Source organism: Rhamphochromis longiceps, linkage group LG3 (assembly GCF_057381845.1).
Source record: "Rhamphochromis longiceps isolate RC_006_pf linkage group LG3, R_longiceps_female_GT1.1, whole genome shotgun sequence".
Classification (NCBI taxonomy): domain Eukaryota; kingdom Metazoa; phylum Chordata; class Actinopteri; order Cichliformes; family Cichlidae; genus Rhamphochromis; species Rhamphochromis longiceps.
In genome coordinates, this window is record NC_140559.1 from 8748459 (window position 1) to 8775544 (window position 27086).

At 41.5% G+C, this 27086-nt stretch overlaps 26 non-coding genes across 26 annotated transcripts; all 26 read right to left on the minus strand.

The window, feature by feature from the left end:
- Positions 1-213: 213 nt before the first annotated feature.
- trnai-aau (transfer RNA isoleucine (anticodon AAU)) lies at positions 214-287 on the minus strand. Its single transcript has one exon. It is a non-coding gene; the product is annotated as a tRNA-Ile (tRNA).
- Positions 288-780: 493 nt separating this feature from the next.
- trnai-aau (transfer RNA isoleucine (anticodon AAU)) lies at positions 781-854 on the minus strand. Its single transcript has one exon. It is a non-coding gene; the product is annotated as a tRNA-Ile (tRNA).
- Positions 855-1321: 467 nt separating this feature from the next.
- trnar-ucg (transfer RNA arginine (anticodon UCG)) lies at positions 1322-1394 on the minus strand. The gene has a single exon. It is a non-coding gene; the product is annotated as a tRNA-Arg (tRNA).
- Positions 1395-1750: 356 nt separating this feature from the next.
- On the minus strand, positions 1751-1824 carry trnai-aau (transfer RNA isoleucine (anticodon AAU)). Its single transcript has one exon. It is a non-coding gene; the product is annotated as a tRNA-Ile (tRNA).
- Positions 1825-2317: 493 nt separating this feature from the next.
- Positions 2318-2391, minus strand: trnai-aau (transfer RNA isoleucine (anticodon AAU)). The gene has a single exon. It is a non-coding gene; the product is annotated as a tRNA-Ile (tRNA).
- A 467-nt stretch (positions 2392-2858) lies between these two features.
- On the minus strand, positions 2859-2931 carry trnar-ucg (transfer RNA arginine (anticodon UCG)). The gene has a single exon. It is a non-coding gene; the product is annotated as a tRNA-Arg (tRNA).
- A 356-nt stretch (positions 2932-3287) lies between these two features.
- On the minus strand, positions 3288-3362 carry trnai-aau (transfer RNA isoleucine (anticodon AAU)). Its single transcript has one exon. It is a non-coding gene; the product is annotated as a tRNA-Ile (tRNA).
- Positions 3363-3854: 492 nt separating this feature from the next.
- Positions 3855-3928, minus strand: trnai-aau (transfer RNA isoleucine (anticodon AAU)). Its single transcript has one exon. It is a non-coding gene; the product is annotated as a tRNA-Ile (tRNA).
- A 467-nt stretch (positions 3929-4395) lies between these two features.
- trnar-ucg (transfer RNA arginine (anticodon UCG)) lies at positions 4396-4468 on the minus strand. Its single transcript has one exon. It is a non-coding gene; the product is annotated as a tRNA-Arg (tRNA).
- Positions 4469-4824: 356 nt separating this feature from the next.
- On the minus strand, positions 4825-4899 carry trnai-aau (transfer RNA isoleucine (anticodon AAU)). Its single transcript has one exon. It is a non-coding gene; the product is annotated as a tRNA-Ile (tRNA).
- Positions 4900-5391: 492 nt separating this feature from the next.
- On the minus strand, positions 5392-5465 carry trnai-aau (transfer RNA isoleucine (anticodon AAU)). Its single transcript has one exon. It is a non-coding gene; the product is annotated as a tRNA-Ile (tRNA).
- A 467-nt stretch (positions 5466-5932) lies between these two features.
- trnar-ucg (transfer RNA arginine (anticodon UCG)) lies at positions 5933-6005 on the minus strand. Its single transcript has one exon. It is a non-coding gene; the product is annotated as a tRNA-Arg (tRNA).
- A 356-nt stretch (positions 6006-6361) lies between these two features.
- Positions 6362-6435, minus strand: trnai-aau (transfer RNA isoleucine (anticodon AAU)). Its single transcript has one exon. It is a non-coding gene; the product is annotated as a tRNA-Ile (tRNA).
- Positions 6436-6928: 493 nt separating this feature from the next.
- On the minus strand, positions 6929-7002 carry trnai-aau (transfer RNA isoleucine (anticodon AAU)). Its single transcript has one exon. It is a non-coding gene; the product is annotated as a tRNA-Ile (tRNA).
- A 467-nt stretch (positions 7003-7469) lies between these two features.
- Positions 7470-7542, minus strand: trnar-ucg (transfer RNA arginine (anticodon UCG)). The gene has a single exon. It is a non-coding gene; the product is annotated as a tRNA-Arg (tRNA).
- A 356-nt stretch (positions 7543-7898) lies between these two features.
- On the minus strand, positions 7899-7972 carry trnai-aau (transfer RNA isoleucine (anticodon AAU)). The gene has a single exon. It is a non-coding gene; the product is annotated as a tRNA-Ile (tRNA).
- A 493-nt stretch (positions 7973-8465) lies between these two features.
- Positions 8466-8539, minus strand: trnai-aau (transfer RNA isoleucine (anticodon AAU)). Its single transcript has one exon. It is a non-coding gene; the product is annotated as a tRNA-Ile (tRNA).
- A 467-nt stretch (positions 8540-9006) lies between these two features.
- trnar-ucg (transfer RNA arginine (anticodon UCG)) lies at positions 9007-9079 on the minus strand. Its single transcript has one exon. It is a non-coding gene; the product is annotated as a tRNA-Arg (tRNA).
- A 356-nt stretch (positions 9080-9435) lies between these two features.
- trnai-aau (transfer RNA isoleucine (anticodon AAU)) lies at positions 9436-9509 on the minus strand. The gene has a single exon. It is a non-coding gene; the product is annotated as a tRNA-Ile (tRNA).
- A 493-nt stretch (positions 9510-10002) lies between these two features.
- On the minus strand, positions 10003-10076 carry trnai-aau (transfer RNA isoleucine (anticodon AAU)). The gene has a single exon. It is a non-coding gene; the product is annotated as a tRNA-Ile (tRNA).
- A 467-nt stretch (positions 10077-10543) lies between these two features.
- Positions 10544-10616, minus strand: trnar-ucg (transfer RNA arginine (anticodon UCG)). Its single transcript has one exon. It is a non-coding gene; the product is annotated as a tRNA-Arg (tRNA).
- A 356-nt stretch (positions 10617-10972) lies between these two features.
- trnai-aau (transfer RNA isoleucine (anticodon AAU)) lies at positions 10973-11047 on the minus strand. The gene has a single exon. It is a non-coding gene; the product is annotated as a tRNA-Ile (tRNA).
- Positions 11048-11539: 492 nt separating this feature from the next.
- On the minus strand, positions 11540-11613 carry trnai-aau (transfer RNA isoleucine (anticodon AAU)). Its single transcript has one exon. It is a non-coding gene; the product is annotated as a tRNA-Ile (tRNA).
- Positions 11614-12080: 467 nt separating this feature from the next.
- On the minus strand, positions 12081-12153 carry trnar-ucg (transfer RNA arginine (anticodon UCG)). Its single transcript has one exon. It is a non-coding gene; the product is annotated as a tRNA-Arg (tRNA).
- A 356-nt stretch (positions 12154-12509) lies between these two features.
- Positions 12510-12583, minus strand: trnai-aau (transfer RNA isoleucine (anticodon AAU)). The gene has a single exon. It is a non-coding gene; the product is annotated as a tRNA-Ile (tRNA).
- A 493-nt stretch (positions 12584-13076) lies between these two features.
- Positions 13077-13150, minus strand: trnai-aau (transfer RNA isoleucine (anticodon AAU)). Its single transcript has one exon. It is a non-coding gene; the product is annotated as a tRNA-Ile (tRNA).
- Between the last annotated feature and the right edge of the window lie 13936 nt (positions 13151-27086).

The following is a 27086-nucleotide window of genomic DNA, read 5'->3' on the forward strand; positions in this document are numbered from 1 at the left end:
AGCATTTCTCCCATGTATCACGCTCTTAAAAACGTAGTCCTACCTGCCACATGCACAGTGGATCCACCCACTAAGCCAGAGTATCAACTGCCAATGGACGTCATAAAGCTTACGTGGCCCGATCTGTCACCTGGAAGTTGGCAGAAGTTTTTTTCTTGGATCCCACCAAACAAAACCACAGTCTACCATGAGACAGCACCTTCCATACTGGAATGGCCAGTATGGGGATTGAACCCATGACTTTGGCGTTATTAGCACCACGCTCTGACCAGCTGAGCTAACCGGCCCACAACTTGTGCCTAAACCGACCCCTTTTTTTTGTCTAAAATACCAAAAAAGAGGGTGGAAGAACTGTTAAGAACACAAGAGAAATGTGTGTTTACAAGAAATTACTTCAACATAGTGGGAAAAAAACCTCTTCTGTTGACTTACAAAAAATGCTTTCAGAAGAAATTTGCCACAAAACAATACATGGTGTGCGTCTTCTACTGTTAGGGTCGATAGGTGAGGATATAAAGCAGCAGTTTTTGATGCAGTATGCTGTGTCAGACTTTGGAAATGAGTGATTTATCCAGAAAGTAGCTGGAAAAGTGATTTGGAGATTGTAGCTAAGCATGTAATGTATTCATTAGCGTGTCATGTGTCAGTGAATTTTGTGGTTTGCTGTCATTTGTAGTTGCGTACATCACTCACCTGGAAGTTGGCAGAGGTTTTTTCTTGGATCGCACCAAATAAAATCCACAATCTATCACCAGACAGCACCTTAGATGGCTGCTGGAATGGCCAGTATGGGGATTGAACCCATGACTTTGGCGTTATTAGCACCACGCTCTGCCCAGCTGAGCTAACCGGCCTACAACTTGTGTGCAAATTAATCCTTTTGTTGACTAATATACCAAAAAAGAGGGTGGAAGAACTGTTAAGAACACAAGAGAAATGTGTGTTTACAAGAAATTACTTCAAGCTGTACCAATGAAAGCCAACTCTTGGAAGCTCCCACTGATCAGAAGCCACCTATGCAGGTGGAGTTCCACCAACAGCCTGCTTCCAAGTCGTGATTTTTTCACCCGTGTCGCTTGAGGTCATGGCATGTTATTGACTTTCTATGGTTGCTTCTAAGCCAAGACTACTGGAGCCTGGCACTGATAAGGCCAACTTCATGGCTTCAGTCCCCAACCTGGCCATTCGAGCCTCGTTTGAGAACTCGTAGAGTCTCTGTTGAAGGACATGAAGTTGACAACAGCGTAGCAATTTTGGATGACATAAAGGAGCTGAGGTTGGCATGCTGCGAACGCATGCCTGCTCCTCAAGGACTCACAACCAACCACGAAGGGACTCGAACCCTCAATCTTCTGATCCGAAGTCAGACGCCTTGTCCGTTAGGCCACGTGGTCTGGCAGAAGCTCCCACTTTTCACGAACGTTCGTTGGAGTCTGCTTGAGCCAACTGCTGGTGTTGGGTTGGTCACGTGGCTGGTGGATATTGCTTGATTGTTGCTTGAAATAATTGATTGTTGCTTGAAATAAGTGCATGCCACAGCATTTCTCCCATGTATCACGCTCTTAAAAACGTAGTCCTACCTGCCACATGCACAGTGGATCCACCCACTAAGCCAGAGTATCAACTGCCAATGGACGTCATAAAGCTTACGTGGCCCGATCTGTCACCTGGAAGTTGGCAGAAGTTTTTTTCTTGGATCCCACCAAACAAAACCACAGTCTACCATGAGACAGCACCTTCCATACTGGAATGGCCAGTATGGGGATTGAACCCATGACTTTGGCGTTATTAGCACCACGCTCTGACCAGCTGAGCTAACCGGCCCACAACTTGTGCCTAAACCGACCCCTTTTTTTTGTCTAATATACCAAAAAAGAGGGTGGAAGAACTGTTAAGAACACAAGAGAAATGTGTGTTTACAAGAAATTACTTCAACATAGTGGGAAAAAAACCTCTTCTGTTGACTTACAAAAAATGCTTTCAGAAGAAATTTGCCACAAAACAATACATGGTGTGCGTCTTCTACTGTTAGGGTCGATAGGTGAGGATATAAAGCAGCAGTTTTTGATGCAGTATGCTGTGTCAGACTTTGGAAATGAGTGATTTATCCAGAAAGTAGCTGGAAAAGTGATTTGGAGATTGTAGCTAAGCATGTAATGTATTCATTAGCGTGTCATGTGTCAGTGAATTTTGTGGTTTGCTGTCATTTGTAGTTGCGTACATCACTCACCTGGAAGTTGGCAGAGGTTTTTTCTTGGATCGCACCAAATAAAATCCACAATCTATCACCAGACAGCACCTTAGATGGCTGCTGGAATGGCCAGTATGGGGATTGAACCCATGACTTTGGCGTTATTAGCACCACGCTCTGCCCAGCTGAGCTAACCGGCCTACAACTTGTGTGCAAATTAATCCTTTTGTTGACTAATATACCAAAAAAGAGGGTGGAAGAACTGTTAAGAACACAAGAGAAATGTGTGTTTACAAGAAATTACTTCAAGCTGTACCAATGAAAGCCAACTCTTGGAAGCTCCCACTGATCAGAAGCCACCTATGCAGGTGGAGTTCCACCAACAGCCTGCTTCCAAGTCGTGATTTTTTCACCCGTGTCGCTTGAGGTCATGGCATGTTATTGACTTTCTATGGTTGCTTCTAAGCCAAGACTACTGGAGCCTGGCACTGATAAGGCCAACTTCATGGCTTCAGTCCCCAACCTGGCCATTCGAGCCTCGTTTGAGAACTCGTAGAGTCTCTGTTGAAGGACATGAAGTTGACAACAGCGTAGCAATTTTGGATGACATAAAGGAGCTGAGGTTGGCATGCTGCGAACGCATGCCTGCTCCTCAAGGACTCACAACCAACCACGAAGGGACTCGAACCCTCAATCTTCTGATCCGAAGTCAGACGCCTTGTCCGTTAGGCCACGTGGTCTGGCAGAAGCTCCCACTTTTCACGAACGTTCGTTGGAGTCTGCTTGAGCCAACTGCTGGTGTTGGGTTGGTCACGTGGCTGGTGGATATTGCTTGATTGTTGCTTGAAATAATTGATTGTTGCTTGAAATAAGTGCATGCCACAGCATTTCTCCCATGTATCACGCTCTTAAAAACGTAGTCCTACCTGCCACATGCACAGTGGATCCACCCACTAAGCCAGAGTATCAACTGCCAATGGACGTCATAAAGCTTACGTGGCCCGATCTGTCACCTGGAAGTTGGCAGAAGTTTTTTTCTTGGATCCCACCAAACAAAACCACAGTCTACCATGAGACAGCACCTTCCATACTGGAATGGCCAGTATGGGGATTGAACCCATGACTTTGGCGTTATTAGCACCACGCTCTGACCAGCTGAGCTAACCGGACCACAACTTGTGCCTAAACCGACCCCTTTTTTTTGTCTAAAATACCAAAAAAGAGGGTGGAAGAACTGTTAAGAACACAAGAGAAATGTGTGTTTACAAGAAATTACTTCAACATAGTGGGAAAAAAACCTCTTCTGTTGACTTACAAAAAATGCTTTCAGAAGAAATTTGCCACAAAACAATACATGGTGTGCGTCTTCTACTGTTAGGGTCGATAGGTGAGGATATAAAGCAGCAGTTTTTGATGCAGTATGCTGTGTCAGACTTTGGAAATGAGTGATTTATCCAGAAAGTAGCTGGAAAAGTGATTTGGAGATTGTAGCTAAGCATGTAATGTATTCATTAGCGTGTCATGTGTCAGTGAATTTTGTGGTTTGCTGTCATTTGTAGTTGCGTACATCACTCACCTGGAAGTTGGCAGAGGTTTTTTCTTGGATCGCACCAAATAAAATCCACAATCTATCACCAGACAGCACCTTAGATGGCTGCTGGAACGGCCAGTATGGGGATTGAACCCATGACTTTGGCGTTATTAGCACCACGCTCTGCCCAGCTGAGCTAACCGGCCTACAACTTGTGTGCAAATTAATCCTTTTGTTGACTAATATACCAAAAAAGAGGGTGGAAGAACTGTTAAGAACACAAGAGAAATGTGTGTTTACAAGAAATTACTTCAAGCTGTACCAATGAAAGCCAACTCTTGGAAGCTCCCACTGATCAGAAGCCACCTATGCAGGTGGAGTTCCACCAACAGCCTGCTTCCAAGTCGTGATTTTTTCACCCGTGTCGCTTGAGGTCATGGCATGTTATTGACTTTCTATGGTTGCTTCTAAGCCAAGACTACTGGAGCCTGGCACTGATAAGGCCAACTTCATGGCTTCAGTCCCCAACCTGGCCATTCGAGCCTCGTTTGAGAACTCGTAGAGTCTCTGTTGAAGGACATGAAGTTGACAACAGCGTAGCAATTTTGGATGACATAAAGGAGCTGAGGTTGGCATGCTGCGAACGCATGCCTGCTCCTCAAGGACTCACAACCAACCACGAAGGGACTCGAACCCTCAATCTTCTGATCCGAAGTCAGACGCCTTGTCCGTTAGGCCACGTGGTCTGGCAGAAGCTCCCACTTTTCACGAACGTTCGTTGGAGTCTGCTTGAGCCAACTGCTGGTGTTGGGTTGGTCACGTGGCTGGTGGATATTGCTTGATTGTTGCTTGAAATAATTGATTGTTGCTTGAAATAAGTGCATGCCACAGCATTTCTCCCATGTATCACGCTCTTAAAAACGTAGTCCTACCTGCCACATGCACAGTGGATCCACCCACTAAGCCAGAGTATCAACTGCCAATGGACGTCATAAAGCTTACGTGGCCCGATCTGTCACCTGGAAGTTGGCAGAAGTTTTTTTCTTGGATCCCACCAAACAAAACCACAGTCTACCATGAGACAGCACCTTCCATACTGGAATGGCCAGTATGGGGATTGAACCCATGACTTTGGCGTTATTAGCACCACGCTCTGACCAGCTGAGCTAACCGGACCACAACTTGTGCCTAAACCGACCCCTTTTTTTTGTCTAAAATACCAAAAAAGAGGGTGGAAGAACTGTTAAGAACACAAGAGAAATGTGTGTTTACAAGAAATTACTTCAACATAGTGGGAAAAAAACCTCTTCTGTTGACTTACAAAAAATGCTTTCAGAAGAAATTTGCCACAAAACAATACATGGTGCGCGTCTTCTACTGTTAGGGTCGATAGGTGAGGATATAAAGCAGCAGTTTTTGATGCAGTATGCTGTGTCAGACTTTGGAAATGAGTGATTTATCCAGAAAGTAGCTGGAAAAGTGATTTGGAGATTGTAGCTAAGCATGTAATGTATTCATTAGCGTGTCATGTGTCAGTGAATTTTGTGGTTTGCTGTCATTTGTAGTTGCGTACATCACTCACCTGGAAGTTGGCAGAGGTTTTTTCTTGGATCGCACCAAATAAAATCTACAATCTATCACCAGACAGCACCTTAGATGGCTGCTGGAATGGCCAGTATGGGGATTGAACCCATGACCTTGGCGTTATTAGCACCACGCTCTGCCCAGCTGAGCTAACTGGCCTACAACTTGTGTGCAAATTAATCCTTTTGTTGACTAATATACCAAAAAAGAGGGTGGAAGAACTGTTAAGAACACAAGAGAAATGTGTGTTTACAAGAAATTACTTCAAGCTGTACCAATGAAAGCCAACTCTTGGAAGCTCCCACTGATCAGAAGCCACCTATGCAGGTGGAGTTCCACCAACAGCCTGCTTCCAAGTCGTGATTTTTTCACCCGTGTCGCTTGAGGTCATGGCATGTTATTGACTTTCTATGGTTGCTTCTAAGCCAAGACTACTGGAGCCTGGCACTGATAAGGCCAACTTCATGGCTTCAGTCCCCAACCTGGCCATTCGAGCCTCGTTTGAGAACTCGTAGAGTCTCTGTTGAAGGACATGAAGTTGACAACAGCGTAGCAATTTTGGATGACATAAAGGAGCTGAGGTTGGCATGCTGCGAACGCATGCCTGCTCCTCAAGGACTCACAACCAACCACGAAGGGACTCGAACCCTCAATCTTCTGATCCGAAGTCAGACGCCTTGTCCGTTAGGCCACGTGGTCTGGCAGAAGCTCCCACTTTTCACGAACGTTCGTTGGAGTCTGCTTGAGCCAACTGCTGGTGTTGGGTTGGTCACGTGGCTGGTGGATATTGCTTGATTGTTGCTTGAAATAATTGATTGTTGCTTGAAATAAGTGCATGCCACAGCATTTCTCCCATGTATCACGCTCTTAAAAACGTAGTCCTACCTGCCACATGCACAGTGGATCCACCCACTAAGCCAGAGTATCAACTGCCAATGGACGTCATAAAGCTTACGTGGCCCGATCTGTCACCTGGAAGTTGGCAGAAGTTTTTTTCTTGGATCCCACCAAACAAAACCACAGTCTACCATGAGACAGCACCTTCCATACTGGAATGGCCAGTATGGGGATTGAACCCATGACTTTGGCGTTATTAGCACCACGCTCTGACCAGCTGAGCTAACCGGCCCACAACTTGTGCCTAAACCGACCCCTTTTTTTTGTCTAAAATACCAAAAAAGAGGGTGGAAGAACTGTTAAGAACACAAGAGAAATGTGTGTTTACAAGAAATTACTTCAACATAGTGGGAAAAAAACCTCTTCTGTTGACTTACAAAAAATGCTTTCAGAAGAAATTTGCCACAAAACAATACATGGTGCGCGTCTTCTACTGTTAGGGTCGATAGGTGAGGATATAAAGCAGCAGTTTTTGATGCAGTATGCTGTGTCAGACTTTGGAAATGAGTGATTTATCCAGAAAGTAGCTGGAAAAGTGATTTGGAGATTGTAGCTAAGCATGTAATGTATTCATTAGCGTGTCATGTGTCAGTGAATTTTGTGGTTTGCTGTCATTTGTAGTTGCGTACATCACTCACCTGGAAGTTGGCAGAGGTTTTTTCTTGGATCGCACCAAATAAAATTCACAATCTATCACCAGACAGCACCTTAGATGGCTGCTGGAATGGCCAGTATGGGGATTGAACCCATGACCTTGGCGTTATTAGCACCACGCTCTGCCCAGCTGAGCTAACCGGCCTACAACTTGTGTGCAAATTAATCCTTTTGTTGACTAATATACCAAAAAAGAGGGTGGAAGAACTGTTAAGAAAACAAGAGAAATGTGTGTTTACAAGAAATTACTTCAAGCTGTACCAATGAAAGCCAACTCTTGGAAGCTCCCACTGATCAGAAGCCACCTATGCAGGTGGAGTTCCACCAACAGCCTGCTTCCAAGTCGTGATTTTTTCACCCGTGTCGCTTGAGGTCATGGCATGTTATTGACTTTCTATGGTTGCTTCTAAGCCAAGACTACTGGAGCCTGGCACTGATAAGGCCAACTTCATGGCTTCAGTCCCCAACCTGGCCATTCGAGCCTCGTTTGAGAACTCGTAGAGTCTCTGTTGAAGGACATGAAGTTGACAACAGCGTAGCAATTTTGGATGACATAAAGGAGCTGAGGTTGGCATGCTGCGAACGCATGCCTGCTCCTCAAGGACTCACAACCAACCACGAAGGGACTCGAACCCTCAATCTTCTGATCCGAAGTCAGACGCCTTGTCCGTTAGGCCACGTGGTCTGGCAGAAGCTCCCACTTTTCACGAACGTTCGTTGGAGTCTGCTTGAGCCAACTGCTGGTGTTGGGTTGGTCACGTGGCTGGTGGATATTGCTTGATTGTTGCTTGAAATAATTGATTGTTGCTTGAAATAAGTGCATGCCACAGCATTTCTCCCATGTATCACGCTCTTAAAAACGTAGTCCTACCTGCCACATGCACAGTGGATCCACCCACTAAGCCAGAGTATCAACTGCCAATGGACGTCATAAAGCTTACGTGGCCCGATCTGTCACCTGGAAGTTGGCAGAAGTTTTTTTCTTGGATCCCACCAAACAAAACCACAGTCTACCATGAGACAGCACCTTCCATACTGGAATGGCCAGTATGGGGATTGAACCCATGACTTTGGCGTTATTAGCACCACGCTCTGACCAGCTGAGCTAACCGGCCCACAACTTGTGCCTAAACCGACCCCTTTTTTTTGTCTAATATACCAAAAAAGAGGGTGGAAGAACTGTTAAGAACACAAGAGAAATGTGTGTTTACAAGAAATTACTTCAACATAGTGGGAAAAAAACCTCTTCTGTTGACTTACAAAAAATGCTTTCAGAAGAAATTTGCCACAAAACAATACATGGTGTGCGTCTTCTACTGTTAGGGTCGATAGGTGAGGATATAAAGCAGCAGTTTTTGATGCAGTATGCTGTGTCAGACTTTGGAAATGAGTGATTTATCCAGAAAGTAGCTGGAAAAGTGATTTGGAGATTGTAGCTAAGCATGTAATGTATTCATTAGCGTGTCATGTGTCAGTGAATTTTGTGGTTTGCTGTCATTTGTAGTTGCGTACATCACTCACCTGGAAGTTGGCAGAGGTTTTTTCTTGGATCGCACCAAATAAAATCCACAATCTATCACCAGACAGCACCTTAGATGGCTGCTGGAACGGCCAGTATGGGGATTGAACCCATGACTTTGGCGTTATTAGCACCACGCTCTGCCCAGCTGAGCTAACCGGCCTACAACTTGTGTGCAAATTAATCCTTTTGTTGACTAATATACCAAAAAAGAGGGTGGAAGAACTGTTAAGAACACAAGAGAAATGTGTGTTTACAAGAAATTACTTCAAGCTGTACCAATGAAAGCCAACTCTTGGAAGCTCCCACTGATCAGAAGCCACCTATGCAGGTGGAGTTCCACCAACAGCCTGCTTCCAAGTCGTGATTTTTTCACCCGTGTCGCTTGAGGTCATGGCATGTTATTGACTTTCTATGGTTGCTTCTAAGCCAAGACTACTGGAGCCTGGCACTGATAAGGCCAACTTCATGGCTTCAGTCCCCAACCTGGCCATTCGAGCCTCGTTTGAGAACTCGTAGAGTCTCTGTTGAAGGACATGAAGTTGACAACAGCGTAGCAATTTTGGATGACATAAAGGAGCTGAGGTTGGCATGCTGCGAACGCATGCCTGCTCCTCAAGGACTCACAACCAACCACGAAGGGACTCGAACCCTCAATCTTCTGATCCGAAGTCAGACGCCTTGTCCGTTAGGCCACGTGGTCTGGCAGAAGCTCCCACTTTTCACGAACGTTCGTTGGAGTCTGCTTGAGCCAACTGCTGGTGTTGGGTTGGTCACGTGGCTGGTGGATATTGCTTGATTGTTGCTTGAAATAATTGATTGTTGCTTGAAATAAGTGCATGCCACAGCATTTCTCCCATGTATCACGCTCTTAAAAACGTAGTCCTACCTGCCACATGCACAGTGGATCCACCCACTAAGCCAGAGTATCAACTGCCAATGGACGTCATAAAGCTTACGTGGCCCGATCTGTCACCTGGAAGTTGGCAGAAGTTTTTTTCTTGGATCCCACCAAACAAAACCACAGTCTACCATGAGACAGCACCTTCCATACTGGAATGGCCAGTATGGGGATTGAACCCATGACTTTGGCGTTATTAGCACCACGCTCTGACCAGCTGAGCTAACCGGCCCACAACTTGTGCCTAAACCGACCCCTTTTTTTTGTCTAATATACCAAAAAAGAGGGTGGAAGAACTGTTAAGAACACAAGAGAAATGTGTGTTTACAAGAAATTACTTCAACATAGTGGGAAAAAAACCTCTTCTGTTGACTTACAAAAAATGCTTTCAGAAGAAATTTGCCACAAAACAATACATGGTGTGCGTCTTCTACTGTTAGGGTCGATAGGTGAGGATATAAAGCAGCAGTTTTTGATGCAGTATGCTGTGTCAGACTTTGGAAATGAGTGATTTATCCAGAAAGTAGCTGGAAAAGTGATTTGGAGATTGTAGCTAAGCATGTAATGTATTCATTAGCGTGTCATGTGTCAGTGAATTTTGTGGTTTGCTGTCATTTGTAGTTGCGTACATCACTCACCTGGAAGTTGGCAGAGGTTTTTTCTTGGATCGCACCAAATAAAATCCACAATCTATCACCAGACAGCACCTTAGATGGCTGCTGGAATGGCCAGTATGGGGATTGAACCCATGACTTTGGCGTTATTAGCACCACGCTCTGCCCAGCTGAGCTAACCGGCCTACAACTTGTGTGCAAATTAATCCTTTTGTTGACTAATATACCAAAAAAGAGGGTGGAAGAACTGTTAAGAACACAAGAGAAATGTGTGTTTACAAGAAATTACTTCAAGCTGTACCAATGAAAGCCAACTCTTGGAAGCTCCCACTGATCAGAAGCCACCTATGCAGGTGGAGTTCCACCAACAGCCTGCTTCCAAGTCGTGATTTTTTCACCCGTGTCGCTTGAGGTCATGGCATGTTATTGACTTTCTATGGTTGCTTCTAAGCCAAGACTACTGGAGCCTGGCACTGATAAGGCCAACTTCATGGCTTCAGTCCCCAACCTGGCCATTCGAGCCTCGTTTGAGAACTCGTAGAGTCTCTGTTGAAGGACATGAAGTTGACAACAGCGTAGCAATTTTGGATGACATAAAGGAGCTGAGGTTGGCATGCTGCGAACGCATGCCTGCTCCTCAAGGACTCACAACCAACCACGAAGGGACTCGAACCCTCAATCTTCTGATCCGAAGTCAGACGCCTTGTCCGTTAGGCCACGTGGTCTGGCAGAAGCTCCCACTTTTCACGAACGTTCGTTGGAGTCTGCTTGAGCCAACTGCTGGTGTTGGGTTGGTCACGTGGCTGGTGGATATTGCTTGATTGTTGCTTGAAATAATTGATTGTTGCTTGAAATAAGTGCATGCCACAGCATTTCTCCCATGTATCACGCTCTTAAAAACGTAGTCCTACCTGCCACATGCACAGTGGATCCACCCACTAAGCCAGAGTATCAACTGCCAATGGACGTCATAAAGCTTACGTGGCCCGATCTGTCACCTGGAAGTTGGCAGAAGTTTTTTTCTTGGATCCCACCAAACAAAACCACAGTCTACCATGAGACAGCACCTTCCATACTGGAATGGCCAGTATGGGGATTGAACCCATGACTTTGGCGTTATTAGCACCACGCTCTGACCAGCTGAGCTAACCGGACCACAACTTGTGCCTAAACCGACCCCTTTTTTTTGTCTAAAATACCAAAAAAGAGGGTGGAAGAACTGTTAAGAACACAAGAGAAATGTGTGTTTACAAGAAATTACTTCAACATAGTGGGAAAAAAACCTCTTCTGTTGACTTACAAAAAATGCTTTCAGAAGAAATTTGCCACAAAACAATACATGGTGCGCGTCTTCTACTGTTAGGGTCGATAGGTGAGGATATAAAGCAGCAGTTTTTGATGCAGTATGCTGTGTCAGACTTTGGAAATGAGTGATTTATCCAGAAAGTAGCTGGAAAAGTGATTTGGAGATTGTAGCTAAGCATGTAATGTATTCATTAGCGTGTCATGTGTCAGTGAATTTTGTGGTTTGCTGTCATTTGTAGTTGCGTACATCACTCACCTGGAAGTTGGCAGAGGTTTTTTCTTGGATCGCACCAAATAAAATCTACAATCTATCACCAGACAGCACCTTAGATGGCTGCTGGAATGGCCAGTATGGGGATTGAACCCATGACCTTGGCGTTATTAGCACCACGCTCTGCCCAGCTGAGCTAACTGGCCTACAACTTGTGTGCAAATTAATCCTTTTGTTGACTAATATACCAAAAAAGAGGGTGGAAGAACTGTTAAGAACACAAGAGAAATGTGTGTTTACAAGAAATTACTTCAAGCTGTACCAATGAAAGCCAACTCTTGGAAGCTCCCACTGATCAGAAGCCACCTATGCAGGTGGAGTTCCACCAACAGCCTGCTTCCAAGTCGTGATTTTTTCACCCGTGTCGCTTGAGGTCATGGCATGTTATTGACTTTCTATGGTTGCTTCTAAGCCAAGACTACTGGAGCCTGGCACTGATAAGGCCAACTTCATGGCTTCAGTCCCCAACCTGGCCATTCGAGCCTCGTTTGAGAACTCGTAGAGTCTCTGTTGAAGGACATGAAGTTGACAACAGCGTAGCAATTTTGGATGACATAAAGGAGCTGAGGTTGGCATGCTGCGAACGCATGCCTGCTCCTCAAGGACTCACAACCAACCACGAAGGGACTCGAACCCTCAATCTTCTGATCCGAAGTCAGACGCCTTGTCCGTTAGGCCACGTGGTCTGGCAGAAGCTCCCACTTTTCACGAACGTTCGTTGGAGTCTGCTTGAGCCAACTGCTGGTGTTGGGTTGGTCACGTGGCTGGTGGATATTGCTTGATTGTTGCTTGAAATAATTGATTGTTGCTTGAAATAAGTGCATGCCACAGCATTTCTCCCATGTATCACGCTCTTAAAAACGTAGTCCTACCTGCCACATGCACAGTGGATCCACCCACTAAGCCAGAGTATCAACTGCCAATGGACGTCATAAAGCTTACGTGGCCCGATCTGTCACCTGGAAGTTGGCAGAAGTTTTTTTCTTGGATCCCACCAAACAAAACCACAGTCTACCATGAGACAGCACCTTCCATACTGGAATGGCCAGTATGGGGACTGAACCCATGACTTTGGCGTTATTAGCACCACGCTCTGACCAGCTGAGCTAACCGGCCCACAACTTGTGCCTAAACCGACCCCTTTTTTTTGTCTAAAATACCAAAAAAGAGGGTGGAAGAACTGTTAAGAACACAAGAGAAATGTGTGTTTACAAGAAATTACTTCAACATAGTGGGAAAAAAACCTCTTCTGTTGACTTACAAAAAATGCTTTCAGAAGAAATTTTCCACAAAACAATACATGGTGCGCGTCTTCTACTGTTAGGGTCGATAGGTGAGGATATAAAGCAGCAGTTTTTGATGCAGTATGCTGTGTCAGACTTTGGAAATGAGTGATTTATCCAGAAAGTAGCTGGAAAAGTGATTTGGAGATTGTAGCTAAGCATGTAATGTATTCATTAGCGTGTCATGTGTCAGTGAATTTTGTGGTTTGCTGTCATTTGTAGTTGCGTACATCACTCACCTGGAAGTTGGCAGAGGTTTTTTCTTGGATCGCACCAAATAAAATCCACAATCTATCACCAGACAGCACCTTAGATGGCTGCTGGAATGGCCAGTATGGGGATTGAACCCATGACCTTGGCGTTATTAGCACCACGCTCTGCCCAGCTGAGCTAACCGGCCTACAACTTGTGTGCAAATTAATCCTTTTGTTGACTAATATACCAAAAAAGAGGGTGGAAGAACTGTTAAGAACACAAGAGAAATGTGTGTTTACAAGAAATTACTTCAACATAGTGGAAAAAAAACTTGAACCCATGACTTTGGCATTATTAGCACCACGCTCTGACCAGCTCAGCTAACCGTTGATGGAGGAATTAACAGTGAAGTGAGGAAGTAATTATTGAAGTTAACTCAGAAAGATCAATTAGAGAAAAAGAGTCTAACTTAACATCAATGGTACTAAGAGTAACTGTAGATAATATTGCATCTGTGGGATGATTATTGGTAATTTTTTCTCTAATGATAAAAATTTTATTTGTGAAGAAGTTCATGAAGTCATTACTAGTTAACATTAAAGGGATGGTTGGCTCAAAAGAGCTCTGACTTTTTGTCAGCCTGGCTACAGTGCTGAAGAGAAACCTGGGGTTGTTCTTATTTTCTTCAATCAGTGATGAATAGTAAGATGTTCTGGCTTTGCGGAGGGCTTTCTTATAAAGCAGCAAACTATTTCTCCAGGCTAAATGATGATCCTCTAAATTTTCCTCTCCAGCTTACGAGTCATCTGCTTTAGGGTACGTGTTTCAGAATTATACCACGGAGTCAGGTACTTCTGATTTGAGGCCTTAGTTTTCACAGGAGCTACAGTATCCAGAGTCGTACGTAGTGAGGAGGTAAAATTATTAACAAGATAATCGACCTCTGTTGGGGTAGCGTTCAGATAGCTGCTCTGCTCTATGTTGGTACAGGGCATTGAAGATGATAACAGTGGGTGCATTATATTCTTAAACTTAGTTACAGCACTTTCAGAAAGACATCTACTGTGATGACATCTACTCCCCACTGCTGTGTAATCAATCATTGCAAATGTAAATGTAAATTTTCAGCTCAGGAGGGTAACTCCTAAATTCCAGCTGCATTGTGCTCCTCAAAGAAGCAGAAATCCTTGTTGCACAAACAACAAAAACAAAGTTCTGGTTGTGTAGGGGGGGGGGGCTTCCAGATGTTGAGCAGCTGCACTGTTTCCCTGTCTTTTGTTCCTTCTTCCCACTAAAGAAATATTCTTTAATAATATATTAATGTTCAAAGGCAAAGAGGAAACACACACTGCATACTAAAGTGTGTGTGGAACATGAGGACACATCACCATGGCAGAGCACCCGGTATGGATTGCAAACCATGATAAAAAACACTGACATGGAGTGCACATTATCTGCAGGTTTCCACAGGGGGAAATTAGACTTATGTGGCTGCAGCTCACAAGTTCTTGTTTTTATAGTTCTGTGTAACAAAAATAAAAGTAATGTTAACATTGCTGTTCACAAAATTTATAGCTGTAATAAAATTCTACTTTATTTCTTCACCTGCAGGAAGTGTAGTCAGCTGATTTTAATGCCATTTTTAACATATGATGATTGATATTTTGGTTTAAAATGATCAAATGTGTCCTGAAGCTGGGAGGTTAAATAAATCCAGTCTGGTGTGTGTAAAATAATCAGCTGTAGTTTGTTTCATAGGGTCATTTTCTGCAGAGACAATGTAGACTGACAGTCTCACAACTCTGTCTCAAGCCAGGCTGTGAAGTAATCATGACCTTTAATCTATAGATTCATAATCCACGACACAAAGTTTGTATTCATGGAATTGAAATTGAGGTTTTATACTTTTAAGTCATTAAAAAAGCACACACTTGGATAATGGAGGGGTATCAGCAGAATAAACCAAATTGTTTTCTCACACAGGGCACTCACATATTTTTTTTTTCTACTTGTTAACTACATTATTAATTTTACTAGCAGGGAATACATCCTCGATTAGATTAGAAAACATCTATGGAATGATACTGGAATAAGCAAACATTTAGGCCTGAGACGACATGTAAATGAGAGCAAACAGCAAGATCATTTAATGGGGTTGAGATGTAGAAAGAATGGGTTGGTCTGAAATACAACGGTTAACCTTTTTTTTCTTGACTGCCATGGTCATGCCTTTGTGCTCACATGCTCTCTTTCGTGCCCTTTTAACACTTTGAAGCATTTATTTATTATTTATTATTTAATTTTATTTTTATATTATGTTTTTATATTATATATATATATATTTATATTATTTTATTTTTTTCTGGAGTCAATGTGACATCTATAGAATAATTATGAATTTATTCTAAACAAATTAAAACCTACTGACTGCAGTAACAAGAATATTTAAAACTATTTTTAAATGAAATAATTTGTGTATTATTCTCAGTTTCCTGTTTTCTTCTTTCTGGATAGAATCTCACACCAACACATTCAAAGAGAGATATAAAAAATAAATGTAAACTTTTTTATCACTCTGTGCTGTTTTTTGTTTGTTTGTTTTTTATGTGACTTATTTGTGCCTTTATGGTATTTTATATTCCCAATGCACCCTTAATCAAATGGGTGGAGAAAAAAAATACAAACAAGAAAAACAAGCAAAGCTGATGAACATTTGGAGCCAGACAACACAAGTTGAGACAAGAACACAGTGACAAACCTTGGGTGTATAGTAGAGATTCTTCAGCTTCTGCTCTGTTTGAACAACCTGTAAGTCTCTCTTCTTTTTACCATAAACTTATATATTTCTTATATTATAGATCACTTTTTTGTGATTTGACATGTGAAATTCTAGTGTGGCTGGAATCAAATAGTTTGATGAACAGATGACATTTGATATCTGGAGTTCAGATAAATATTAAATATGTAAGTATCTGATTCAAAACACTGCTTCACAAACTAATGGATTTTCTACAACAGGAAGTAAATATTTGTTATCCTGATGGGATTAGACTGACAAAATTTATCATGTTAACATATCATAAATCAGTCTGTCAATCACTCAGAAAATTGAAAGATAAATACACAGTCGTCTTAACATCATATTTACACACATTTATGAATTACCAAAAAATGAACTGCTGCCTAAAAACAAACATAATTTTATTCAAAGTGGCGATGTTACAGAAGGTATTCAGTCGCTGGATTTCAGTACAAAATGGGCAAATTTCAGTGGGCAAATTTAGCACAATTTAGAAAAAACACATACATTTAGATATTGTACAAACACAACCCCCTTTTTTCTTAGTTTTAAAAAAACAAAGTATATTGACTCTTTTTCATAAGAAAGTGTATGACAACAGCAGGTAAACAAGAATTACTGAAACAGAAAAATGTATCTGTCATGATCCACTGTTTGCTCTGTTAATCATAACCAACAGAATAGATAAATTGAGCTTGTATTAATTTTTACTTTTATGTGGTCTGTTTTGGTGTTTGGCTTTAGAGACAGTTACAAACACTGGATTTACAATGAACTCTCTTAATGGAAGACTTGGGTAATGATGGTCTCCCTCCTTGAGAGTCTTCCTCACTTGGCTGATGTTGTGATGAAGGCTTTTTTTTACCGTGATAGGATCTGGATCATCCACACGTGTCTTCTGTGGAAGTCCAGGCCTTTCTCTGGTCTTTTCTTCTGTGAATGGACTAAACTGTCGATGTGTCCTCTGCCGATTGACTATTTCTTTCAGAGCTGCTCCACCGGAGGTCAGGGTGTCGCATAAACAGCTTTAACTGCACAACAACACATTTAAATCATTTCCACACTTCTTAGTGTGGTTAATTTAAAAAAAATAATGATAAAAAATCCCTAAAACCAATCTAACTCCATTAAAGGTTTAAGGGACTTATTAAAGACAACTCTTTTTTTTACTTTAGTCTTTTTTCTTTTTTTTTTTTTTTTTACAAATAATCAATAAAACCTGTAAAAAAAATATCCACTCTTAAATCTGCACTTTAGAATGTTCCACTAGAGTCCTAAAGTTTTTACTCCTCGTAGCTGTGGGTATATGAGAACCAAAATGTGAACTCACAGGCAGAAAGGATTAAAAAGCTAACCCAAAAATCCAGAGAAGTCAAAAGCCAAAATCCAAATTTCAGGAAAACACACAAGAGAACAACTTCTCAACAGAAAATAAATGCCAGCTTCAATGGCATTTATTGCCAATTTCAAGAAACACAGAAATTTTGGTTGAGTAAAAAATATATTGAATGAATCCTTGAATACAACAGTTCACATGGGGTGCATCTTGGTTTTCAATTACTCTGAAACGGAAACATTTCCAGTATCATGTCATGGTTCCATCTTCTTGTATTGTGATAGTTGAAGCTGTTAATGAGTCACTGAGGCATGTTGGTCTAATGAAAGCTGTGATCTTTGCAGGTTGTTCACATGAAGAGTAAACTGGAAACATTTTACAATAATGGATTTGAGTTTTGTTCATTATGTAGTCATAATCAGCTGATCAGGCCTGAGGTAAAAAGTTGTTTTTTTGTTTTTTTTTCTCTCTAAATAAAAATTCAGGTATCAACACAAACTGTGGCCCAATAATGGAGGCGTTAACTTGAATGTGGTTTTGGAGAACTGTTACAGTCTTGATATCTCATGCAGCTCTGTACAAATTATTGCAACAGATTTAATGTTCAAAGGCAAAGAATGCATTTGAACTACAAATTAAAGTGTGTGTGGAAGTGAATCAATACACTTGAGTTTCACACGGAAAATAACCACAGTGAACTAGACCAGTTCAAACTTGTATAATTACTCAGGTTTGACTAACAGTCAGTTTCTACTGGGCGTTGCTCAGACAAGTACAACATTCACAACCAGGCTCACGTGCACGTTACTATCATCTGCTGGTTTACTCAGGGAAAAACAAATAGTCTGTGTTATATAGCTTGAAAACACGCATCACAGCAACTACAGGGTGGGGTTTGTTGGACTGACAAGCTTTTGTTTGTAGTAAGGCAGGTCTTTATTTTTGAGTGAGATGCAACGAAAAGTTTAAAAGTTACTAATTTTTGTTTTTACAGCATTACTTGTTGCACTTTTGGGTCTGATAAAATGTTACTATTGACTGCCACTGGCTGGTAGCCTGTAAGAACTTTGGCTTTATTAAGCCTTAACACATTTGAACAGGTCAGTTAGCTACAGAAACCAAACTGAAGAGCCACTCCCATGATTGATCTGAATCTGGAAACAAAAGGAAATCAAAGTGAATTGAGCTGCGAGTGATAGTGAAAATGCTTCCTCAAAATTAATGTGTTAAACATTATTTGTTGCATAACATGAATCATTTGAATCTGAAAGAAAGAATTTTGTTCCACTTATCACTGCATCATTTTTTTTGTTAAATACACATGGTGACAAAATGAAGTATGCATTAAGATAAAGTCAAGTAAATAGTATTACGACAACACCAAGAGAAAAACAAAATAAATATCCACCCATCCAAATATGTATCCACACACACACACGTATGAGTATATGGTTATGGCGTTAACGTCATTTTAACAAGATTAACGCTGACAGCACTGATATATATGTGTATCTTACATCATTTGTGTGTCTCTGGATGTATTTCACAAACTCAGCAACTTCCTCATTTTCTTCAATGAAGACACCTTCAAAGTTCCCCTGCTCTGAAGTGCTGAACGAACACAGTGACAGTTGTTTGAAAAGAAACATCAAAATACAATTTTTGTACAAATCCATATTTGATTTATGTCCACAATGCATAACGTACCTTGCATTTGATTGAAAGCGATAAAGCTTGCGGTTTCCATCAACTGACACGGCGAGCATGTCTGGAGTGCAGGCAGGGCAGCTAAAGCATGGCTCCTTGCACATCCTGTCCACTTCACACTTTACAGCACTCCACTCCAAGAAACTTTTACTGAAGGCATCAGCTGATATTCGGCCAGTCTTTTAAGTAGAGGACAAACAACAGAATATTCAAGGACAGTCATAATAAGATTAGATTAGACTAGATTTCATGTTGTTTTCAAAGCGGTCTGGTAAATCCAAATGACCTTTGACAGGTGCCCACATATACTGCGGGCCGAGGGTAATTCAAAACAATGTAGCAATGTACAATTTGCACTAAAACCTGCAAACACATCTATTGTGTATGTAGTGTGTGACAAAAGAGCAACTTACCATTTATGGTTACAAGAGCCACAATTGCACCGGGTGAAACCTCAACGTTACCTGCTGGGCAGTCACACACAGGCCTTTGCACAGGCAACAGCCGAACTAACATTAAAACACACAATATATACAAAAAGAATTAGAAATGAACTGATACACAATAAATATACAATAACAGCACACACTCATAGTACATAGCAAGAAATGCATAGGACTTAAAAACCGTACCTATTGGCCTGTGAAACTCTGATGAAGGCTTCAAAAACCCTCCTGTTACTGCCTCTCTGCTGTGCAGGACAAAGCGTGTGTGAACTGCAATATCACAGTCAGCACAAAGGAATGGAAGAGGCAGGCAGTCCAAACACCTCACAACTACTTGTTTGCCACACTGACACACACGGTGTGACTGTGGATCCAGAGTAGCTAACATATTGTCTATAAGACAAGGCCTGGCCTCTTTCCACTTTAGCAAGGACACCATGTTTCTGATCGCCCAGTGAGTAGCAGCTGACTCAGACAACGTCTCACAAGTCATGGCTGCGTCCTCTTCTCCATCCTCCAACAACTGAAGGAGCTCCTGACGAAGCACCTCAGTTCCACACACTAACAGAAAATAATAAAGAAACTCTTCCACAAAGTGAAAAACACTCTAGGCAGTATGTTTCTTAGGACTGCACAAAAGCCCTGCCTAACTCAACTATAACAACAAATATAAAAGCAAACTTTAAAAAAGGAATCACAACATATAAAAGAAGGTAAAGTACCTTTTGTTGGGTTGACACTGGCAACATAACTAGGTTCTTCACGTGGACATTGATGCTGATCTGCAGACACTGGGGGGGAAAAGAGATCGAAGAATATTTACTTACTGAAATTCTTTGGTGAAAACAAGTTGTGAGATAAAATCAATGGTTGTGTGAATACTGACCACATGGCAACTAGTACTTCGACTGGATGATGGTCTTTGAGGAATAAAATCTCCCTGTCTGTCACGTTTTTTCCAGCGCACTGGTCTTGGCTGAGGTTCACTCTGTGCATCATTCTACGCAATTAACAAGAAGAAATGCAACACCTAAAATACAGTCCATGATTAAAGCGTGGTGGGGGCGGCATCACAGGCATGGGCAGAAAAAAACCAAAACAAACGTTCATGCTGAGCCACAGCTGTAAAAGCTGCTGGTCATAATATCAGTTTGGATATGTGGTGAGAGGGAAACATGAAGATGAAACCAGGAGATGTCCTTACTGGATCATCAGAGCTGAACAGGTGATGGAGAAACAGGTTTACCTTTCAGGTGACATGAATGAGTTGAAGTTATGAACTGTTTCTGAGAGACAAATTACACCAGGATCCTTTTCTATGTAGCTGACAGCTGGTAACTGTGCAGGGGCGGGTCTAGCAAAGTGTTGCCAGGGGGGCAGGTAGGGCATTAACAGGGAGAGGGGGGCACAAAGAAACACTTTTCTTTCTTATTCTCATTTAAAATGTCTCGCTTTTAACAAATAATTATCTGAATCTTACAACCAAAGTTTTTTATCTGATGTAAAATGTATAGAAATCATACATATACCAACAAGACTGTACATCACTGTCACAACAGCGTTTGTTTTCATTCAAAGGCTTTATGGCTTTAATACCTGGGGGGCCGGTCTCTAGTCAAAATGCCCAGGCTGAGTTTTTGTCCCAGTCCAGCCCTGGCCAACGGGGAAACAAATGCCGACACTGCGGTGCAAGTCTCGGACGACAGTACACCTAAAGCTGGGCAGACACTGCAATTTTCAAACTGCACGATTGGCTCGCAGGGGTTATAAGTTCGTAGGTCACGATGCAGGTCTCACACTATATCGCCCGATGCTCTGATGCGACCCGAGTGCTCACACTGTGCCTCCATAAAATGAAGCTTATAACAGAAAATCGGTCGCTCGCTCTCCTTTCTTTCACTCACACAGACACACCACCACCATCAACTTTGCTAAATTGCTAATGAAAAACATTGATCAGGCAGCTGTGATTGAGCAGCAATGTAAATCCAACTATTTTCACGGTTGTTGTGGTCGTGATCATTTTGTGATGCCACATCGAAAAGGCTCAGATGAGCTTTCCAAAGTTCTACAAGTTGTGTCTCCATCGCTTGTGTCCAGATCACACGCTGCACAGCCGTGCTGCTCCGTCTTTTTCACCGACGTTTACGTGTTTGCGCGTGAGCAGTGTGAGCGGCTGCGGTGACACCCTGACGAGCGAGAAATGTTTGTTTCCCTCAGAGAAATAAAAAAGGCTGCAAAAGTACAGGAGGAATGGGAAAAGGGAAACACCTGGCTGGAAAAGGTCACCATAACACCTATAAAGCGCACTGCACTGTGTGCCGGCGCACTTTTTCCATAGGCATGCTTCTAGTGGTGGGCACATGAAGAACATGAGGGGCGTGAAAGCTCGGGGAACCCTTAACCAATTTCTTGTCCACCAGGCCACGGCAGAAGCAGATATGGTATGTAAACACTGGTTTGTTTTTTAAACCCTCTGGTTAAGGTTAATATGGGCATGTGCAGTGAATATCAGCGCTATGTGGCCAGAAGTGTGATAATATAATTTATTTTGTGTAATAGACAACTGCAAGGATAGATGATTACAACAAATAGATCACTAATACATAAAAGTAATACATAGATGAATAATGATGATGAGTTAAGATGCGTACTCAAGCGGGTTTACAAATGGGAGCAAAAGCTGAAATAATGCCTCTACTGAAGCCAATTGCACTAAATGCACTAAATGTGCACTGTTACAAGAATATTTTTCTTTCTATTGTTTTCTATTAATTTATATAATTTTAAATTAAGCAGGACAGAGTTCTTTTAAAGAAAGATTTACTTTTATTCTCAAAAGTTAAGCACACTGAAAAAAATGCAATAGGGTGGTTGTTGAATTTGCATAGAATTACTTCATATATCCAGCATGACTAATTTAAATTTCACATCTAAACATATTTTTGTCTTTTAATTTTCACATATTCTTTAAGAATATTCATTCTTTTAGAACAAATCATGTTGAAAAGAAACAAGTTAGTCGTGTTTTATCCTCAAGCTCCGCCCCCTGGAAAGGAAAAATCGGCTGCACTGTCCGCCATTTTTGTCTCTCGCTTTGGAAAATCTACTACCATCTGGAGTTTTACACTTGAAGGTAAATAAGATTTTAAAGCTAACACACCAGTGAGAAAGAGTGTAGACCCTTTATATATGTGGACTTTTACTGGGGTGTTGTTATTTTACAGGTATGTGGGCTGTTTATCGAAAACCATGAAAGGCTAATGTAAGGCTCCAGTTAGCTAATGGTAACCGAAATTATGCGATAAGCAAATTAGTAATTAACATATATAATGTGAGTTAATATTGTTTGTATATTCTTTCAGTCTAAATTAACAGACTATTACAAACTTGCATCGGTGTCTGTAGTAAGTGGTGGTACCTGCAGTGTCTTAACCATTAAACAAGCTAATGTAGGGCTGGGATATGACTAGTTTGTTGAAACGTGTCTGCTGCCAATGTGACTGCTCACACATGGTAACATTACCAGCACATAGCCACAGCCGCTATAAACATGCTGAAAGGTCAATCTAGCTTCTGTAGTCAGCAGCTGGAAGACTCAACACAGACCCAAGATTCAGTGTAACGGTTATCTAAATGTTGTGTGTCCTGTTTGTAAGCCCAGAAAAAGAAATTAAATAAAATGACGACCTTGAGCTTCAAGCTAATGTAAGCGTAATGCTATAGCATAAAGCGACTAATGCAATGATGAGGTTGTTAAATTAGTAAAAATACAGTAAATATATCCAACATGAATCATTTATATTTTTGGTCTAAACTGTAGTATCAGGTAAATGTTAAGTGGTAGGAACATCCATAACCTCAAATAACGGAACATAAACATAATTAAGTCTCACGCCTTTCACTTGTTTTAGAAGGATGTTCAGTCTTTTAAAACCAGTCATATCAAAATAACAGAAAATAGTTATGCTTTCTGTTGAAACTCCCCCCCCCCGGGTGTGTTCTGCGAGGGAAAATTCACTGTGGCGGTCCGCCATTTTTTGTCTTCGCTTCGTTTACGTTTGGTGCTGAGCTTTACTTTGTAGAGGTAAACTGAAAACTACATGTTTGAGAGGACACGAAGAGAACATCCATTAGATGGGGAAGTTTTTCTCATGAATTGCTGTTGTGCAACATAATGTAAAAAACAAGTCATTCCTTAAGTTAACTAACGATAATGCTAGCTTAAGCTGCGAGACAATATTATGTGCATTAGCTTTTTTTCAGTGTGTGCCCAGTCACATTCGCTTGTTTTTTCTCAGTGAATACAGACTAACAAACTTGTGTCCATTTAGTTAACTGGGGCCCGTTCTTCGTACGTCGCTTACTACATCCAAGATCAAATGACACATCCAAGACCAAACCATCGCGCTAACCGTGAGCTCGCTAATCCGGTTCCCCGAACACACCTGCTGTTGACGATTAGTACAGCTGGACGCAGTAATGTGACATCACTGGGTGTCGTAAAAGGGGCTACGCATCGATAGTAGAAACATTGATCGGCAACCCGCTGATTGGTCGGCGAAAATGTCGAAGGGGCGTGCTCGGTATTTTCCGGCAGCAGAGCAAGAACTCATGAGTGAGGGATTTCAGGAGTTTCAGAGTTTAATTAAAACGCAAGAGAACACTGCAAAGGCTGCAAAAGCAAGGAGAGAGGGCTGGCAGAAAGTTGCTGACAAATCAAACTCGTAGGTAATTTAATAATAATAATAATAATGGATTGGGTTTATATAGCGCTTTCCAAGGCACCCAAAGCGCTTTACGATACCACTATTCATTCACTCCCACATTCACACACTGGTGGAAGCAGCTACGGTTGTAGCCAGGCTGCCATATCGCGCCATCGGCCCCTCTGGCCAACACCAGTAGGCGGTAGGGTAGATCTATCATATGACACTATATTGTCCAATATCATATGGCATTATATTATATTATAATATGTTATATTATATCCCCTTTCACATTAGAGCCACAACAGGACCCACAAGAACATGGGAACAAGTAAAAGTGGAATACAGGAGTATTCTGCAGAATGGTAATATTTATCTCTTAGATTGCTTTTCGTCTCTTGGCAAGGTAATACTGGCCTGTAATACTCTGTTAGTTTGTTCATAACAGCAACCAAGAAAAGGGCAGAGGAAAAAAAGACAGGTGGTGGTCCTGCACCCCCTCGTCAACAAGTTGGTTAAGTAAATAACACCCTCACGGGAATATCGATATCTCTCAATGAGCACACTGTCGCGCTGAGCTAAAGGATCCTGTCTATCCCGCAATATACGCTGAATTCTGGGGACTCTCCTTATCAATCTTGCACCTTCCGCAATGGGTTGGTCGCGTATACGGACAGGACATGGCTGCGACAGGCTTCCCAAATCCACCTTCGCTTTTATAGCCGTGGTCTCTCATCTTGATTACACGAAGTAATTTACAATTACTACTCTGAAATATGAATTACATCTGTAATAATCACATACATGTAATAGAATGTTAATAGTACATTTCCCTTTTTTAGGAAATGACCTGTATGTATCTGTGTGACATCAATACAAGGATCAAGTGCTGCATTATCTTTAGTTACATTGATGTTATTTATTTATGGTGAAACAGTGGTGGAATATCGCTGTTGCTTTCGTATAAATGAAGCGGACATACCTGCGTGGCCGCGATCTAATCCTGTTTACATAAAGTAAACCTGCTCCCGAGCAGGTTTACGCTTACGGCTCTGTTGCTATGACAGCAAGTCCCGGATGAGCTTCGGGGAACCGAACGATCCAAGATCACGCGAAATCGTCAACAATCAAATCCAGCTAACTTACTTAGTGAGGTACGAAGAACGGGCCCCTGGTTGCACCTAAAATGTTTTAGTTAAACAGTTAAATAAGCTAGTTTGCCATGGGGTGGGCTCTGTGTGTGTGTTGGTTGGGGGGGGGGGGGGGGGGTCTTCACTAAAGTCGGTTTATTTAGGGCATGACACCAAATTGTTTTAACTGATTTATAGAGAGACTGAGAGGAGGGCTTAAAGAGATAAAAATAATGACAATATAAATATGTTAAATTTATTTTTTCTGTATCGATATATGGTGCTTATCCCTGCTGAAGGGCAGATTGGTGTTGCTTCAGAACAATTCTCTAGCGCTGTTACGTAGAGGTGTTACAGTTAAGGTTTTAATAACATTATTTTATTTACTAGTGAAGATTTGCATATGTTATCTCACATTCTGTAAGGTAAATTTTCTGGAAAGGTCAAATTAACTAATTTAACTAAGTATTAATGAAAGACCTTGATGTGTATATGACAATAATAGATGTAGTTTCTGGGTCATTTGGCAGAACTGCAAAATGGCCCAGAAGGAGGCAACTGCTGTGGTTGCAAACAGGCTTTGGGTGGTATGGAAGTAAGGGCAACTATGGAACTGCTCAGCAACATGGGACCCATAGCTAATAAATAGTAATATGACATAAAATAACAACTTTGTGTGGATGTAACCTTGTGAGATTTAACTAAATTAAACCATATCCCACTTTTAAAGAAGGTAGAAGATGATCTGGCTAGATGGAAATGTCTACCCATATCACTCATGGGAAGGGTTGCCGCTATAAAAATGATGGTCTTACCAAAAATAAATTATTTATTCTCAATGATCCCAACTAAACCGCCACAAGATTGGTTCAGATCTCTAGATTCATGTATGTCCAAATTCCTTTGGAAAAATAAACCCCCACGTATAAGCTTAAAAACACTACAAAAGACCAAGGATAAAGGAGGACTAGAACTGCCTAACTTTCAGCACTACTTCTTAGCCAACAGGCTTCAGTTTATCTCAGGATGGCTAAAACACACCCTCTTAGATGAACCTTGGCTAGATGTAGAACAAGCACTCTGCAATAATCTAGAGATCTCAGACCTACCATTTATCAGCTCAAACATCCAACGACATGAATGCTTTAAAAGCATCAACATCAGCTCTTCTCTGACAGCATGGTGGGAGTTTCTAAAATTGACGGCGTCTTCATTAATCCCATGCAAACATACACCTATCTGGAACAACCCTGACATATTACAAAACAATAATATGATAAACTTTTCAGATTGGAGTGATAAAGGAATCAAATATTTAGAACATATACTAGAAGGAACAGAATTTATTTCATTTGACGGACTAGTTACACAATATGGGATCAACAAGAAAAGATTTTTAGAATATCAACAAATTAAATCCATAGTAAAAAAGAAATTTAAACCGGGTCAAGTTGAACTACAAACACCACCAAGTGTGGTTCAATTTCTTACTCTTAAACCCCCCAAATTACTATCCAAAATATACAGAATGCTTTCTAAAACAGATGAATCAATATCACTTCCTATTGCAAAATGGGAAGCGGATTTATCAGTTAACTTAGACCTAAACTTCTGGTCTCAGATTTGCTTAAAAACCTTTCATCTAATTAGAAATCCCAGTCTTCAATTAATTCAATACAAAATATTACATAGAGTGCACTATACAGGTCATCGGATGTTCAAGATGGGCTTTACGTCTACCAACAACTGCTCACACTGCCAAACCAATTCACCGGACAATTATATCCACGCTCTTTGGTTCTGTCCACCAGTTCAGAAGTTTTGGCGCGAGATATGTGAAGACTTATCGAAGTGTCTGAAATGTAACATTCCAACTTCCCCCTTAGTGTGTTTGTTGGGCAGCTTAGATAATGTCACTTCAGAAAAGAATATCGCCCATATGGTTTTCACTGCCCTATGCATAGCCAAGAAAACAGTCCTCATGAACTGGAAAAATAAAAATAATCTTAATTC